This window comes from Photinus pyralis, unplaced genomic scaffold (assembly GCF_008802855.1).
Source record: "Photinus pyralis isolate 1611_PpyrPB1 unplaced genomic scaffold, Ppyr1.3 Ppyr1.4_LG2, whole genome shotgun sequence".
Lineage (NCBI taxonomy): Eukaryota > Metazoa > Arthropoda > Insecta > Coleoptera > Lampyridae > Photinus > Photinus pyralis.
In genome coordinates, this window is record NW_022170403.1 from 27,007,190 (window position 1) to 27,020,793 (window position 13,604).

At 38.3% G+C, this 13,604-nt stretch overlaps 1 protein-coding gene across 1 annotated transcript in view; it reads right to left on the reverse strand.

Moving 5' to 3' along the window:
- Positions 1-11,898, reverse strand: part of LOC116164237 — a 102,641-nt gene extending 90,743 nt beyond the window's left edge. The window contains exon 1 of the mRNA XM_031478382.1: positions 11,718-11,898. The gene's annotated coding sequence lies outside the window, so the exon portion shown is untranslated. The remainder of the gene's footprint in view (positions 1-11,717) is intronic.
- Positions 11,899-13,604: the final 1,706 nt, after the last annotated feature.

The window sequence follows — 13,604 nt, forward strand, 5'->3', positions numbered from 1 at the left end:
AGCAGCAACTATTATCAACCACCAAGGAAATTATCTCAACAGATGCCACAGCTGCCTACTGACAACACATCATTGCATAGCCAGGTAACACCACTATCTCCTGTTATCAATGCTCCTTATTTACCTAATAGTCAACAACATATACCAAATTCGCAAATCCCATACGCAAATTCTCAGTTACAAAATACACCTTATGCGCCAATGCAAACAAATTATCTATCTAACGACAACTCAGTGGATGTTATGAATGTTTCCGATTATGAAAGCGACATTGAATCTTTTTCTACAACTCATAATAATGAATGGCAATGCGTGCAAATCAGAAAAAGGAGAAGAAAATCTAAGCCGTCAACACCTGATACTACACCACATGTCATACAAGGCAACAGATACTCTGTGCTCTCTAGTCTTAATGAAAATAATGACTCAGTTAATGCAACGAACTCACAACAAATTAATACACCTAGACCACCACCAATATTTGTACAAGGAGTCACGGACTACAATAAAATGATAAATGCGTTATCAACTGTTGTGGAAACGGAACAGTTTAAAACCAAAACAATGACCGATAATGTAGTCAAGATATCTGCTAATACTCCTGACACGTATCGTAAGCTGATTACATTTATGAAAGACTCCGAAGTAGTATATCACACATGCCAGATGAAAGAGGATAAAGCATACCGAGTTGTCATCCGCAATTTACATTACTCTGTACCCACAAAAGAAATAGCTGAAGCACTGGAAGAAAAAGGTTTCAAAGTGAGATCCATAATGAACATTAAGCATAGGATAGAAAAATCGCCCTTACCAATGTTCTTCGTAGACTTGGAACCTGCGGAAAATAACAAAGATATTTACAATCTTAGGTTTCTGAATAATCAAATTGTAAAAGTCGAACCACCACATAGAAATACAACAATTATACAGTGCATGAGGTGTCAACAGTTCAACCACACCAAAGCTTATTGTAATCGCCCGTTTGTATGTGTAAAATGCGGCGATTCTCACGACACAAAAACTTGCAAGAAGACCAAGGAATCACCTGCAAAGTGTGCTCTATGCGGTGGCGACCATCCGGCAAATTATAGAGGCTGTACTGTGCACAGAAATTTACAAAGTAAGATAAGAACAAATATACCTGCACAAAATCGTTTCGCACACTTAAATATGTCACAACAACATCCACACCAAAATAAAATAATGGCACAGTCACCACATAATCTACGCACATACAGTCAGGTCGTGCAGGGAGATACCGTGCAAGCACAAACGCAAGACGTAACATTACAAATATTTCTTGAAGAGTTTAAAGTCATGTTTAATCAACTTATGCAACAAACAAACATGGTAATAAACATGTTGTCCACAGTTATTACTAAACTTGTCGGATAATGGCTAATTCTTTGCGAGTATCCCTCTGGAATGCTAATGGCATCCTGTCAAAAATACATGAAATCGAGACATTTCTAAAAATAAACAATATAGATATATTTCTTATATCCGAAACACACTTCACCAACAGGTCCTTTCTGAGGATCCCATATTATACATTCTATCACACAGAGCACCCTGACGGTACAGCGCACGGAGGTACCGCTATTCTAATAAGAAGCTCAATTGTACACCACGAATTAGAAAAGCACCAAGCAGCTTTTCTACAAGCAACTTCAATTCAAGTATGTAAACTACCAAACCCAATTGTAATATCAGTTGTCTACTGCCCACCTAGGCACAAAATTTCCAAAGAAGACCTAACACCATTCTTCCAGTCTCTTGGCAGTATTTTTATATGTGGCGGGGACTACAACTGTAAGCATACATACTGGGGGTCACGGTTAACTACCACCAGGGGTCGAGCTCTATACGAAGTGATAAGAGAAAGAAAGTATGGATATCTATCCACAGGGGAGCCTACATATTGGCCCACGGACCCGAATAAAGTCCCTGATCTACTGGACTTCTTCGTCACACACGGCATCTCTTCCAATTATACTAACATAGTTAGTAGCGTTGACCTATCATCTGATCACACACCAGTCATTGCTACAATTAGCACAACGATTATTAAAAGGCAACCTAGACCATCGCTGTACAACAGTAAAACGAACTGGGAAACATATAGAAGTCTTCTGCAACAGAAAATACAAACCAATATCAGCCTACATACCCAACATGAAATTGAGGAAGCCACCAACCATTTTATTACTACTGTGCAATATGCAGCCTGGCACTCAACGCCTAAAATAACAAAAGCGGTTCGTGAAGATGTAAATATCCCCAACGCAATACTTGATCTCATAAGGCAGAAGAGAAGGGCAAGATCGAAATGGCACAGGACGCGAAATCCTGCAGATAAAACGATCTGTAACAGACTAGCAAACACCATAAAGAACAAACTAAAATTGTTAAAACAAGAAACTTTTCAACACTACTTAACTTCACTGTCCAGTGCAGACAACAGCATCTGGAAAATTTCTAAAGCAAATAAAAGACCACAGGCTGTAAATCCACCGTTAAGAAAACCAAATAATGAATGGGCCAGAACAGATCAAGATAAGGCTGATCTATTCGCCGAGCACTTTGCTGAAGTCTTCACTCCTTATTCTGATGTGCCCGATATCGAGGTAGAAGCCTTCCTCCAGACGCCATTACAAATGTCGCTACCTGTTAAAAGCTTCACTTATACTGAAGTGCTTGAAGAAATACAGCATCTAAATATAAAGAAATCACCTGGATACGACCTAATTACGGCCAAGGTGCTTAGAGAATTGCCCAAAAGCAGCATAATTTTTCTAAGAAATCTGTTCAATTCCATCTTACGTCTTCACTACTGGCCATTATTGTTAAAATTCGCACAAGTCATTGTAATATTAAAACCTGGCAAACCTGCTGAAAGTGTTACATCGTACCGGCCAATAAGTTTACTGCCGCTATTGTCTAAACTCCTAGAGAAGCTTGTAATCAAAAGAATGTACGATTACGATATACTGGAACATTGTATACCAGACCACCAATTTGGTTTTAGGAAGTACCATTCTACGATACAACAATGCCATAGAGTTGTAAATATTATCAACACTGCTTTCGATTCCAAATCCTATTGTCCTGCAGTATTTATAGACATTAAACAAGCGTTTGATAAGGTATGGCATGATGGCCTTTTATACAAGCTAAAAAATATTCTGCCAAGTGAATACTACCTTCTATTCAAATCGTACCTGTCAAATCGATACTTCCAAATAAAATACGGCCAACAATATTCTGACCTCCGACCGATCAGCTCTGGAGTGCCTCAAGGAAGTGTCCTTGGGCCTTTACTATATATTTTATACACTGCAGATGTTCCTACAACACCAGATACATATATATGTACCTTTGCTGATGACACAGTCCTTATCTCCAGCCATACCAATCCTAATACAGCATCCTTACAACTACAAAACCATTTATCAAACCTACAGACCTGGCTAAACAAATGGCGAATAAAAGTAAATGAAGCAAAAAGCACTCAGATAAACTTTACCCTAAACCGCACTGAATGTCCACAAGTGTATCTGAATAATATTCCTATCCCTCAAGGAAATGAAGCCCGCTATCTAGGTCTTCATTTGGACAGACGACTCACATGGAAAACTCATATACTGAAAAAACGAAAAGAAATAGACCTGCGAATTAAGAAAATGTACTGGTCGCTTGGCAGAAATTCCTGTCTCTCCCTCGAAAACAAAATCTTGCTCTACAAAACAATAATAAAGCCTATATGGACTTATGGCATTGAGCTTTGGGGTTGCTCCTGCAAGTCCAATGTGAACATCATTCAACGTGCTCAGTCCAAGACCCTAAGAATGCTTCTGAATGCCCCTTGGTATGTCAGCAACTTGACACTGCATACTGATCTAGGTATAGCAACAGTAGAAGAGCGAACAATAAGAAGTAACGTACACTTTCTGCGACTTCAAGTCCATCCAAATATCCTTGCGTCAAACCTACAACAGGATCCCCCACCAAGACGACTAAAAATGAAAAATTGGCCCAGTGACCTAAGAGGAGGATAGTTGATACACCTTCTGTATAGGGATAACATCGCTGGATGGATTTCCCCCTCACGTTAAAAAATGTCATCATATTAACTCATAGAACATGTATTTTATTTTAGTTCTGATTGTTAATTGAATATTAAATTTAAAAAAAAAAAAAAAAAAAAAAAAAAAAAAAGTTTGACGTTTCAATCTTTGCTGCTTGCAGAACTTTTTGAAGTGTAGAACCAAAACATGAGGAAGATGTTATTGCTTACATTATTATATGAAGAATCACCAGCAATTAACCGAGAACACAAGTAGCTACCTATACCTACCATCAAAGTAGGTAATCAGGTTTCCAATAATTGTACAGCATGTTAACTATAAGGTTTTGGAAGCTACAGTTACGAAGGACCTATTGCATTTGACATTATTAAAATCTTGTGCAACGGAGGAAGTTGCGATTGTACTTTTACTCTCAAACGCCTGCTCTTATATCATACGTATATGACTTAGGCTCGCAACGCTTGCAGCTTCCAAAATTTCATTTGGGGTATCTGAACTGTCGCTATCACCCATTTTGATACGCACACACCGCAAAGATGCTAATTATAATTACATACGACAGGAAATGCTTTGTTTTTAATTGTCTAAGATAACTATGATTTTCAGAAAAAATATGTTTATGAGCAAATTTTTGAATTCTTTTTTGATGATCGCCTAAAAAATGTTGTGTGCACCTTGGCCAAAAGTGATTTGTTAGGCCTCATCTGAATTGCGGCCTCGGCTACCGCCTCGGCCGCAAACAGCAGCTTCGGCCAAAAAGATCACTTTTACGGCCTTGGTACACAAATAACTATTTATTTAGAACAAAGGCAAAGTGGCACAAAGCCTGTGCATCGAAGTTCCAAGGGGCTAAATTTGATAAAGTTTTACTAAAAGTTCAGTCTTCTACCAGTGCTATTGATGTACCTGAAGAGGGTCTCGAAGGCTGGCGGCCAGAACCAGCTTCTGGCTGGTCATGGTGGTAACGGTCTCTCAATATGCGCGTAGAGTTCCTACAGCGACGCGCAGGGCCTAAAACGCCTGTGACTCGCGGCCTAATCGTACCGCCTGCCGTCTGATGTACTTTGGGGGCTGCCTCGGCGACTTCGGGGCACCCCCAGGCCCTGCATCGCGATCGATCGCGTTTCACGGTATCATTGCGATATCCTCACTTCAAATTCAAGGGGTACGAGTCGGACGGAACTAGCTCGCTGCGAGATGTTACTTGTCGTGGAGTGAGCTCAAGACTGATTGGAAGTACACATTTCCCAACAAGGATGACGGGAGGGATATAATGGAAGTATAAGCGGCATACCCTGTCAAAGAACATGCCCACTTCCGAATCTTAATGAAATGCCCGTCTCTTTCGTCTTTCTTTGTCATTCAATAGTTGTTGCAATCCGGGGCAACAAGGGTATGACTGCGCCGAACATTCCCTCTTAATAGGTAAAATAGTATGAAAAGGGCCTAACTATGAGTCGCATCTGTTTTCTGAATACAAAATCAGCATCAGCAACCACAAATTATATGGAAACGACACCAAGAACGGCAAAATCCTTCAAGTATGGAATGTCCAAATTTTGAACAAATTATTGAACGATTAACGGCCTATTTACACACCAGAAACTGTTTTAACTTCCATATAACATTTCTAGTGTGTAGTGCACGTCCAAATTAGCTGGAATCGACATCCGAAACATCACGCAGGGTTAAAACTATGAAATACAAATTTAACCATTATTTTGAAAATAATCCAAATTTGGGGCCTAAGGTTCAGATATGCAACTTTTTTAATGCCGCCATTGGCACCAGCGACCCTAAATCATTCAAAAACGACCCCTAGAATGCTGAAATTCGTCAATTTTTACAGGTTTAAAACCTTGAACACCCTTTTGAACAAAAGTGTTCAAATTTTGAACCCACACGAAAATTTCGGTGGGTGCTGCGGTTCAAAAGTTTTATTTGGACCTAATGAACACGCGTACCGAGTGTCATGCTTTTGTCACAAAATGCAGCGAAAAAATTTGTACCGCCTACGCTATTAAGTCTGGTCTGGTCTATCTATCTTTAACGACAAATCGCAACAAGTGAAAACAAGACAACGCCATTTCAAATCGAGTTGACTTCAGGACAAAATAATCGCGATTCGCGAGCGTTTGAATAGTCGCTGCGGTTTTGGTTAGGTTGTTTGGTATATTTGTATTTGGAGTTTTTGATATATGGTTCTGTAGTTATGAAAATACTTTAAACAAGTATAGTTTGTGCACAGGTCTTGTACAGATATAGCGCATTTTTTAACCGAAATAGCTTTTGTTTTGACATCACCAATGAATATATTTCTTGCAGATGTTTCAATCGCCCTTTGTGAGTACCCTCTTCCGACAATCCGTTCTTGAGGTATAAGGGAATATACCCGATCACGATAACAGGTCGCGGAGGAAGGCTATGGTTGGTAGAAATTAATTCCTTTCCTTGAGACCTTTCATTAGAGTACCATGAAGGTTAAAATTAGTGATAAAGAAACGCGTGCATAAAAGGTTGACTTTGTGTTCCAGTGCTTCTGCTTTAATGCATCAAGAACACTGCGTTTTTTGGTCGCCGCTACACGAATTGTTTTGTTAGAACAAGAGCCTACTCTGTTATTACGCTTAATGCACGCATTTTTTGTCGCCTGTCGCGGCACATACGAAACAATTGGTGTAGAGACGCCGCGTTTTTTGTCGCATAAAAGCGACCTAAAAGATTAATTAAAATCTTTCTGTCTCAAATAAATTTACCACTACAAGTACCAGGCCAGCGACGTCGGAAGTATGGGTCAGATGGGGCGACTCGCCCCCTCAGTTTTCCACAAGGGGGGCCGCGCCCCTCTCAAGAATGAGTAGATAAATCACGCAAAAGCGACTAACACATCTTCTACTACATGTGCATGCAGAAATTACAAAAAGTGTAGTAGTAGAGGATATATTGAAAGAATTTGCCAGCAAAACTGCGGAAAGGCGGAACATTTTTTGATATATTTAATTTTTTATACTTGCTTTTCTTTACAATGCTCAATAGTGCAATAAATGGGAACAACTTTTTTGTAACTTTTGTATGTTCTAGTTCTTCATTATTTTTTAAATAAATTATTAATGATCTATGGCTATGGTTTTCTCAATTGACCAATTTAGTCAAGTATCTCTGAGTTGCTCAGTTGCACATAACGAGACATCCTCCGACACTTTTTTAAATTTTTTTTCTAATTGGTGTCCGAAGTTAGGTTATTGCGCGTATTTGCACTTAAGTCGTGCAGATACATCGAAAAACAACTGTCATTATTCAATTTTAACGGACTTACGTCACTGCCCTGCACTTCTCCCGATTTTTCGACAGAGTTCCGCTGATACCAGGAAGTGAGATGAAAGATGGAGGTTATCCATTGAAAAAGCTTATACTGAAGGAATTAATTCTAAGGTATTGTACCAATTTGGTATATTTTTGTGTAAAAATGCAGTTTTACGGCAAAGAAATAACTTTTGGTTGACATTTTTTCCGAAGACAGATTTAATTTTTTTTGGGGGATTATTTTTTAACGCATTTTTTAAAAATTAAAAAATGTGCAATTGTTGTCCGTCCGTCCGTCTGTCGGTCCGGTCTGTTCGACTGGACTCACTTCTGCGGTTTTGAACTACTCTTAGGGGAACGGTTTTGGAGTCCTGGATTTTGCAATAGATAGCCTATCCTATACCTTGAAGATGTGCCAGACACCCATTTCAATGGGGGGGGGGGGGGAGGAAACACACGTTCTACCCTTCAAGGCCTCAAAGGTCCGAATATTTCGAAAATGGTTTGTCGGGTTAGAAGTCTAAACGAGACACATCTACTGGCAACGCGGAAACTTAATTGTGAATATCTCGAAAATGTTGGAGGAAATAAAGAGAAAATGCAATATTCGGGGAATTCTTCTTGCATTATATAGCGTATATTTTGAATTTATGTCAGGCGGTCTTTAAATGTTTATGTGTAAAGATCCTCGCCTCCATAATCGACCAATAAGGTAAACATCGATAAATATAGCATAATATGCTACTACTTTATAACCCAACTGTTTACACTAGCAGATGTGTTGCACACTGACTCCCTCGGGACTGCGCAAACGCAAGCGCGCTTAAATTTGAATTTGCTTTAACGCGCTCGAATTAATAAAGCCTTCGGGCATCACTGTGAATTCCAGTTACATTATAGCCCCAACTTGAAAGCAACCGTCATGATCCTTTACTAATATGGAATAAACAACAAGAATTGTAACGTTATTATTTATTATAAGCAAAACCCTTCTACCATCATGGTGTATGGAAAATAAATTAACATATTCTACCCGATACCAGCGTAAACCAAGCTATAAACTATTGTGCTCCATTTTTTTCCTATCTCGCGTTAACTTCTTAACTCATTTACGTGCCACAATATAATAAAACTCGCACGTTTGCTCGCCAAAATATCGAAACGAAATGGAAAGTTGGCAAGAACTTGGTGAGCTGCACTTTTGCCTGTTTAGACTGGCAAGAAAAGTGTCGAAAGAATTCTTCCGCGAGTTCTGTCAAATGGACTCGCAATGCTATTTACACTTAAGACAGTAGTGTCCGACAGAAAATTGCGTGTGTTTTCTTTCTAGTCTAAAGGCACCTTTAGCGTCCTCCCATTCTATGCCCTGATCTTGAAGTATTCTTGCTACTTAGGTACCTACATATCCTATGTTGTCGTTATGCTTTCCCTTTTCTTCCTATTTTGAATTCCGGTGTTCCATATGTGTTTCGCAAGCCGACTGTTTTCCATTCGTCCAAGGCGTCTAAATAAGCGTTTTAATTTTTGTCTATCAAAGGTCTCTATCAGAGCATCCACTTCTTTTTTTATCTTCTTAGTAGGAATTCCACCAACTCCCCTTACCCTTCGAAAGTACTTCATTTCTGTAGCTTGTAGTTTGGATTTTGTGATTCGTTCAGCACCCAACTCTCTCTCTACCATAGGTCAATATTGGTCTGTAACGTTATTGCTGTAAGTAGATTTCATTAACTATTTCTAATTAACTGTTACAGTACTTACCGAAATAGTTTCTTTCTATCGCCTTTGGCATATTCTAGTCTAGGAATTCATCGAGGAATTCATAGCCATGTACTTGAAATGTAGATAACAACAAAATTCATCTTGATAACATGGCATTATCATATACCTACTACACCTATTTACAATAGGTAAGCAGGTAAGCTAAATTATCTTCCATTATAACGTTTGCAGGTTATGTGTATATTATTTACCCTTACACTTCACAGTTGTACGCAAATTCAAATTTTAGCGCGCTTGCGTTTGCGCAGTACGAGGGAGTCAGTGTGCAACACATCTGCAAGTACTGTTTACTAGCTAATTCGGTTTTTAAAGAATGCACTTTATCTGCACTTTTTATACATGTTTTATTTACTTATTTTTAATCGGACCGAAATGCAATATAAAAAAAGGAAAGTTATTTATACTTACTAAAAATAACCGAATTCAGCAATTGTAGAAGTTAAGATCGTTCATATTACAGCAACTATACGTGTGACAAATAGAAGGGTGATCATCGAAAAAGGGGAGTTTTTGTATACATATAATCTCGCATATAATTATATTTAAGCTTAATAATGAAAACTAGATTTACGCTTCATATTTCGCTATCTGAATAATAACAAATTGCAAGTTTATAGGTAGGTAACACATATACGCAAAAGTAGGTAGATTACGATTTTCCGTCAAACCTTTAATTATTTATGGATTGCGATATGCGATAATCGTACATTTTCTTAATGCCCTACTCTGATTTTTTATAAAAAATGAACTAGTCGATTATTTGACCAATATACAATAGGTATGTAAGTAGGCATCAACTCCAGTTATCTACAATTTTTGTTCAGGTAAACCCAATTGTGCCTGTACCTTATATTGTGTCAAGGATCATTACGATTGGGGATGTAATTATTTGATTCTAAATGTTTGACTAATTTCTTACAATTCACCTTTCCCAAATATTCCGCAGATTTGCATTGAATTAAATCAGCGTTGCTTTGCTGTAAAATCGCTCTACTGACCAAAAAAGAGAATGAGAAAGAGAACTATTCCTTCCACTAATTAATTTTCATTTACCACAAAAGAAAAAGTGTCTCTATATGAGTTGACACTGTTAATTGTTTTTAATTCATTTTAAAGGATATAAACTTAAATATATCTTAGACAGTACCATTAGTATTAGAAAATTGTTACAAATTAAAATTAGATACACAAAAGATATCAGAATCATTATCAAATCCATTACAAATCCATTAACAAAAGAGACAAGCTTGAAAAATATAAATGCAGTGATCTGTAGATGGAAAGCAGTTTCAACATACATCTGATAGACAAGAGCTACCCTTGAAAACACAAATAAAGCTAGTGCATCATCCTAAAAAGCTCGGTTTGCGAAGTTCCATCTCGTATATTCAGATTTCAATACCGCCACTGCCACATCAACCCCTTCAGGGGACGATTTTTACATTAGCGCCCCCCTCCTCCGACAAGTACAATAAGGATCTGTCAATTGTCAGCTCGGTCGTACTCTATTTGCATGTACACTATGATATTCAGTTCACCACCAAAGAAACTAGGAAATGAAAAATGTATGTTCTCCATTAAAAGCTCGTTTGAGTGCACGATAATGTATTAAAAGCACCGTGCCGGTCTTTGAATTCACTCGCATAGATAATGCAAAATCGGCTATAGAAACGAAAACTTTGCGTCCAATTATGTAGAAATATTTAACATTTGTAGGTACCTACCTACTATTCTGTAAATATCTTACAAAATGCAATCTAACCACTTGATTTCATTTCAGCTCGTTATGTAAACTTCCATTCTCTGTAAAATGCAAATTGGGGGTTATTTCTTAAATAAATATGTCGAACTTTATATTGTATAGGGTCGCGCATTAAAAATTGAATATCTACTAAATGTTTGTACCTGACCATATGCAAAGAAGCCTATATTATTACCATTGATTAGTGCATAGTCAATATTATTACCTATATATAACGAGTAGTGAGTAAACGTTTTCAAATTCCGATGCGACATAGATAAAAGCAGCAAGTACCTATTTTCGTGAGATTCCGTGTTTTGTGTGGGTGGCTTTTTCCTCATTCGGGGAATGCAAGCGTAAAGTGGTAAAGTTGAGATTCGAGATCAATCACAGTCTGAGATGTCATATTTTAGTTCAGTATATACCGTTTAACCGCAATGCAGAATCACATGTTTGATACCGTTATTCTTTTGTTTGTAATTGTTTACGTTTTTGGTGTAATGTTTGCTTAATTTATGTTTATGTGTTGATTACTTGGTCTTATCCGAGAAGTAATAGTCATAAGTTTTGATTACCTTTAAGGTATACGCAAACCTACGCGGTCGCGGTCGCGGTAGCGGACGCGGTGGCGGTAGCGGTAGCGGTGGCGAACGTGTGGCCGCACACTAGGGCGTTCAATCCGCGAGATTAGATGTTTTTTTACGGACACTACCAATTGATTGAAATATGGCATTGTACGGGATAGATTTGTTTCTTTTTTTAATGCCTAACAATGTACTAAAACTATAAACAAATACACTTACCTTCACCAGGTTTGTCCAGTATCATGGCCAATTCATCCCATATGTTGTGTTGAAAAATTGATGCTGGCCGAAGAAAGCACGTTACCTTGATGACTTACGGAAATACCAAAAGTCTATTATTGTTTTTATTAGCACATATTAAATAAACACGAACAATTCAACAAATAAAAACGCACACAAATGTAAAATGATAACTGTCATTTCTAATTGCACTCTGACAATTGATTTTTTTTATATACCTCTCGATTTTCACTACATTCTCCCCCGCTTAAATAACATAATCCTGGAGGTAGGCTGGAGGTCTATGCTCTCGAGCTGAACGACGCAGTATTGGAGAAGGTGGTACTTCTTCTTCTGGAGCGGCTACTTCTGCTTCTGGGAGTTCTGGATTAATGTCAAGTGGTTTGTGCGATGGAAACTGAAAATCGAGTTCCTCTTGGTATTGACTCTGATTTCGTTGAGGTTCTAACTCAGGATGATTTTCGGCTTCCTCCGGTTGATCAGCAAATGAAACTCGTTTCGAATCTCCTCTGTGTAACTGGTTGATGTGACGTTTCAACGGTCGGCCTTCATCCAAAACGACGATGTAGTGGAGCTTACCTAATTTCTTCACCACTTTACCAGGTTTCCACACTCTATTGTTCCCCTGATATACTTCTGCGAGTACTTTCTCCCCCGCTTGAAAAGAACGGAACTTCAACTGTACGGTCTTGTTTGTAGTAAGTTCTGGCTTGAACATAGCGTCTAACTGATACGTAGTTTCCGATTTAAATAATTTTCCGCTGGAGACTGACCATCTATCAGTGGTAACGCTCGATATCTGAACAGAATACGTTGAATTTTGATATCCATGGGTGCATTATCCTTTCCCATAGTTTTTAAACGATTTTTCAATGTCTGGACGTTCCTTTCAGCCAATCCGTTGGTCGCTGGATGTCCTGGCGCAATGAATTTTTGAAAGATTCCGTTAGTTTTTGTATAGTCTGCAAATTCAGCACTCGTAAATATAGTTGCATTATCTGATACTATTTCTCGCGGATAACCATTTCGGCTAAATATTCGATTAAGTAACTTGATTGTATTCGAAGAAGTAGGGCTCTCCCTTAATATTTCAACGTCTGCCCATTTTGATTTAGCGTCTATGGCCACTACATAGAAAATGATGGTTATAAATTGGTCCCGCGTAATCTATATAATAGTATAATATATGTCTATATGTATCCGGTCCCAATTTTGATTCGGAAGTTCCCACCGATGAACCTCTGCTTTTACTGGAGAATGAGTACGCGCTCTACATTCTTCACAGTTGCGGACTAAATCCTCGACATTTTTGTCAATGCCTGACCAGTAGCAATAACGACGAGCTAATTGCTTCATTTTAGTGACTCCCACATGAGTTGAATGTAGATTTCCTTTTGAAGCGTTTTAGGAATTACAATGCGATTACCTCGATATAAGACGTGATCGTCTAATGTATACGGTGATTCTGCACAGGACTGCGATAACCCTTCGATAATCGTTAGTAATTCGAGGTCGTTTAATGTTTCGATTTGAATGCTATCATACGTTACTTGATTTGTAGATATGTGGAATACTTGTTCGTAATGGATTTGTCGAATTTCGTTGTCGATGTCTGATTCGATCCGTGGTTTATTATTTGAAACTGGTGCACGAGATAAACAATCATCAGTATTCGTGTTCTCAATACCCTTCTTAAATTGAACTTTGAAATCGTACGTTGACAAAAAGGACGCATAACGTATGAGACGAGCTGAAGTAGTTTTTGAAACCTTTGCTGTTGGCTTGAAGATACGCACTAGTGGTTGATTATCAGTGACAAGAGAAAAATGTCTACCGGTTAAGTATTGTTGGAAATGACTAACGCCA